The following is a 5,242-nucleotide window of genomic DNA, read 5'->3' on the forward strand; positions in this document are numbered from 1 at the left end:
ACTGGCATTTGTTTTTGTTGAGCTTTAATCCATTCTTCTGTATTCACTCTAGAACATTGGTCAGTCTCTGATTGTGCTGCTGGATTGTGGACCCCCATATGGTGATGTCATCTACATAGGCTCTTACACTGTAAAAAGTTTAACGTAAAATTTACAGCAACTTGCTGGCAGCAAATAACCAGCAAGTTGCTGTATTTCACTCTACAGTACACCTACTGTATATGAAATCACAGTACCTATGCCTGATACTGTAAATGCAAACTACAGTAGTACTACCAGTGCTGTAATGTATACAGCATTGAATTGTCTACCGTATTTTTAATCACAGTACTTATGGATCATACTGTTACTAAGTACAGTAGTAATACCAGTGCTGTAATATTATATACAGTAATTTTGGGAAATTCATATCCTGCTTTATCTACAGCCAGGATAAATTTGGCTAGGCCTAAGTATGGTTTAGGCTACACAAACTTGCATAAATAACCATTGACAACTTGTTATCAGTTTGAAAAGCAAGTACATTTATTCACTTTTTTCCGTTTAGAAATTCTCGTGTGCTGCATCCTAACGTTAGACCAACGGTTGCAGTCAGCCTGATCCACCACCAGTAGCAGAGTGAAGCAGCACCTAGCAGAAATAGAAGAAGAAAAGATAAATAGTGTTAGATAACAATGTTCAACTGAAACTGAAGGCTACTTACAAGTGAAACTTTAGAATAATCATTTATATATATATACTGTATGTTTTTTGAGTTTACTGTCAAAATGCCAGGCTGAAGATGGTGTTAGCATAACTCAGTTTCGCAAGGTAGCTGCTATATTTAACGTTAGCCAGCTGGGTGAGCTCATTGATGAAGTTTGCTTGCAGCAACAGCCATTCGCGCTGTTCGTCCGAACAACGGTTAATGATAGTCAGATGTGACTTAAAGTTAACTTATATCAATATTGCTAAAGTTCGCCTATTAAACTCACAAAACCGTACATGATTACGGGGAGTTAACGTTACATAAGTCAGCTAAACCTCCACGTTAACGTTAACCAGCAGCACATCATCTTCAGCCTAACATTTGTGACAGTAACATACTAGGCCTAGCACTACTAGTGAATGTTTTATATAAATGATATGAATATAATAAACTGTAACTTACTGAGAACTAAGGTAGGCCTAATATAAATGAGACTGCCATAACGTTAACGTAACATAAAACATTAACGTTAATGCCACCGTCACAGCAACAGCAACTATGATAGCTAGCCTAACGTTAGCTGCTACTTACTTAGTTGATCCAACAAGCATGGATGAGTTGTAAGTTAGACAGTACAACGTACATAGACTGTACACATGCCCGAATTTAATGTAGTACACTTTCACAATGAAACATTAACGTTACATAAATAAATGCTTGCTTACCATTAAGGTGGAGCTGCGAACTTGTCAGAGTGCTGAACACCGTTGGTCTGACTGACTGAACTGTTGCTCAAAAATGATCTCCCGCCGGACAGTTCAAACGTCGTCGCGCGGTGCACGTTTCAATCACCACGTCAAAATTTCCCAGTAAACCATAAATCCATGACTTTTCAATATCTTTTCAAAATGATGATTTGGATGGAAAATCAACATAATATCAATGTCACCTTGCTATCTGGGAGCTTAACTTTGTATTTATGTGCAAAAAGAAAACAGAAAACCCCAACTGATTTTCCGCCATGTTTTTTCAAAAATTTCAAAAAGCTGACAAGTGAGGGAGGAGTCAGATTTATTACTGTGTTATGATTCGCAGCAAATTTTTATTACTGTAGTTTGACCATTTTTGACCATAATTCATAGCGAAACCACAGCAACATACTGTATTCACAAATACAGTACACATTTTCCCCAAAAACAGCAGTGATGCTGTGAAAATCACGGAATCTTGTTACAGTGTACTCCATCCAGGCCTTCGATGATGTGCTCCATTGCCCTATGAAAGATTTCAGAGGCGGATATGATTCCAAAGGGGAGCCTCTGAAAACAGTATCGTCCAAAGGGTGTATTGAACGTACACATCTTGGTACTGCTCTCATCCAGCCTCAGTTGCCAAAAACCTTGTCACGCATCAAGTTTGGAGAAGTATCTGGCGCCTGCCATCTTGCTGGTGATCTCCTCTCGCTTGGGTATTTGGTAGTGTTCACGCTTGATGTTTTCATTGAGGTCTTTTGGATCCATCCATATCCTCAGCTCTCCATTCTTTTTCTTTACGCAGACCATGGAATTAACCCACTCTGTCGGTTCTTCGATCTTCTTTATCACTCCAAGCGCCGTCATCCGCTCCATCTCTTTCTTCAAGAGTGCCAGTGGAACTCTTCTTGCGGCATGAACAACTGACTGTGCGTTGTCTTTCAGCTGAATTTTGTATGTGAATGGCAGCATACCAAAACCTCTGAAGACGTCGGAGAAGTTCTGCACGATCGCGTCAGCAGAGTCAGTCATGCTGGTGTTGATTCGATACACTCTTTTCACGAGCTCCAGGCTTTTGTGGTGATTTTATCTGGATATAATGCTTGTGTGTGTGTGTGCGTGTGCATGCCGGTTTATTAGAAACATATGTGTGCATGCTGTTATGCAACATTTACTGGAAGTCATGAGACTGGACTGAAGGAGACTAAGAGTGAAACTGGCAGTGAAAGTAGAAGCAAACAAGGCTTAGGAGAAGTGGAGGGATTTACAAGAAAAGGAGGCAGAACCAAAAGTGAAAGTACGCATAGAACCAAAACAAAAGCATACTCTGCCTGGCAACAGATTACACATAGAACCTGGTCACATGTATTCTGCCCAGCAACACATATTTTTAATGTTTGATTGGGAAGGGCTTTCCACCAATATCTCAAGTCCAAAAACGTTCTGATTGGCTAAAAGGGGCCTGGTGACGTTCCTGGTAATGGGACGCCCCTCAGGCCCCTCAGAGCATAAAAGAGAGAGCTCAGACACATTCAGATCAGATCTCATCGGGGTAGCAGCTGCCACTCATCACTCTATTGCCTGACGGTCCAGTCCTGACGCTGTTTGGATTGTATTCTTCACTGCAATACGGTGAATAAAGGATCAACAGTCTTCAGCATCTCTCGTCTTGGTGTTCTCTTTCGGGTCTTTGACATCAAAGTGCTAGTTGGATTGGAGGTTCGGGAAAGTGGATAGTTTTTCCACGACAGATCTGGAGGTTCCTACCGAGATTTGAAAGGATTCAACAAGGAAAGCAGTTCTGTCCCGGGTGAAGCAGGCTTCAACAGTACAGCGTTCCGGGCCCAAAAGGTAAGCGTTTTGCTTATTATTAGGGAAGGCTGTACTGTGGGAGTCGGTGGGTAAGCCGGGAAGGGGTGTTTGCCTGAATCCTCAAAAGAATAGTGGAGACACAAGACAGAGATTGGGTTGTACTGTTGACCTTAAAAAACGTTTTTGTGATTTTGAAAACCGGTTAAAAATAGTTTTCAAGATGAAAACTGAGTTAAATGGCCATGTAATAATTTCCAAGGAGGAAATCTAGTTTTCAAGGAGAAAGCTAAAATAGTGTTTTAATTTCCAAGGAGGAAATCTAGTTTTCAAGGAGAAAACTAAAATAGTATTTTGTGTAAAGGGAGCGCGGGCTACCCTAAAATATATGTGTGTTTCAGAGAAAAGAACGGGTTAATAGGTAAACTGTAATATTGACGGTGAGTTAAAGTGCGCAAAATTGTCCTGGGCGAAGGGTGATGAACAAAATATATTTTATCATAATCTGTTGTTGTTTCTGTAAAAGCTGAGTGTGCGCTGTTGTGTTTTGTTTTGTTGCCTGGGCATGGGCCCACAATAGATGCGAGACAAGTACACACATACATTTGAGGTAGAGGAGCTCGGCGAGGGAAGGAGGATCGCCACACTGACAGACGGACGTCGTACCCATATCATAGAAGCCGCAGCTACGATATTCATAAGAAATTTGCATACTAACCATAGTCTAAACATAAGAAAGTTGTTGCAGTTGTTGGAGGTTTATGCAGAAACCCCCCCCAAACCCCCTGTTGAAGCAGCGGTGCCCAAGCTTAGGATTGTGAGAGACCATAGGCCAGAGACCCTAGGAGAAGTCCTCTACCGCCTCGAAGTTTCTGACGATTCAGGTGAGGGAGAGCCCGACACAGACTCCCCAGGAGAGTTCACTCTGAGCAGTAGCGTGGGAGAGGTAGAGACAGATATTGGACAGGGGGAATCCAGTGCCCCACCAGAGGCAAACTACAGTAGCCTAGGGTCCGAAGAGGAGGAGCGCCAGGAGTCAGGTCAGTCGGGACCAGTGAGAGCCTTAACTCCCTATCCAGGTAACACCGTATCCCATCAGTTAATCCCTAATCCATTCCGTATAGTTGGCAGCCCGACCACCCCCAGATATAGCCCACCGCCCTCTACAAGCTATAGCCCAACCAACCCCTGGGATAGCCCAAGCCATAGTTCAACTGTGCCTCAGCAGGAGGAGGTTCAAGGCCCGGTTGAGCCCCAGCCAGTACAGAACATAGGGCGGGAGGTAAGAGAAATAGTTGGTCGAGACAGAAGTAGGCTGGCCAGTTTTATGAGCGAGTCTTTGTCAATATCAGTTTTCTGGAATAAGGAAGGGAACAATAGGGATAAATACTCAGTTCATATTGACCAGTTTGACAAATACGGAGGAACCCACTCGAAGCTAGGCACCCGCATAGCGCCATTGGTCCTGCAGACAGTGATAGAACAGGTAGGAAAGTTCGTAGAGGTGAACACGAGACCGGTGGTTGACCAGCTCTTTGCCCCACCTGAGGGCAGAAAGCGCAAGTTTAGGAGAAGTTCCCCAGCTGGAAAAAGGAGAAGGACAAATAGGGATTATAGATAGAAAGCTAGGAAGAATAAAAGGGGGAGGTACTACTGCAAGGCCTCTATAACGACTGCCTAACTAGATAATCTCTATAACAACTGCTTAGCTGAATAAACTCCACAATAACTGTTTAGAGAAAAACTTGTAATCTGCTAACATTGCTTAAAATGAAAGTTTTGTACCTGTTTCAATAAAATAAAAAAGAAATAAAGTCAATAAATGTATTTTGTGAAGAACAAAATAAAAGGTTAAAAGATAATTTTGAGTGAAGAAATATTATTGAAAAGGAAAAGGAAGGACCCAAAGTCCCCACTGATAAAATAGCGTTGGTAAAATAGGGAGGATAATTATAACAATAAAATAAAAATAAGAATTCAGAGAGAATAAATA

At 42.0% G+C, this 5,242-nt stretch overlaps 1 long non-coding RNA gene across 1 annotated transcript; it reads right to left on the bottom strand.

Annotated features, from left to right (window-relative positions):
- Positions 1 to 497: 497 nt before the first annotated feature.
- Positions 498 to 1,922, bottom strand: LOC143126229 (uncharacterized). The gene is made up of 2 exons (XR_012987423.1): positions 1,414 to 1,922; positions 498 to 630 (listed from the first exon to the last, which is right to left on the bottom strand). It is a non-coding gene; the product is annotated as an uncharacterized LOC143126229 (long non-coding RNA).
- Positions 1,923 to 5,242: the final 3,320 nt, after the last annotated feature.

Source organism: Alosa pseudoharengus, unplaced genomic scaffold, assembly GCF_046254945.1.
Source record: "Alosa pseudoharengus isolate Yale_2024_CS ecotype anadromous, Long Island Sound unplaced genomic scaffold, YU_APseudo_1.1 YU_APseudo_1.1_scf_1, whole genome shotgun sequence".
NCBI classification, from domain to species: domain Eukaryota; kingdom Metazoa; phylum Chordata; class Actinopteri; order Clupeiformes; family Clupeidae; genus Alosa; species Alosa pseudoharengus.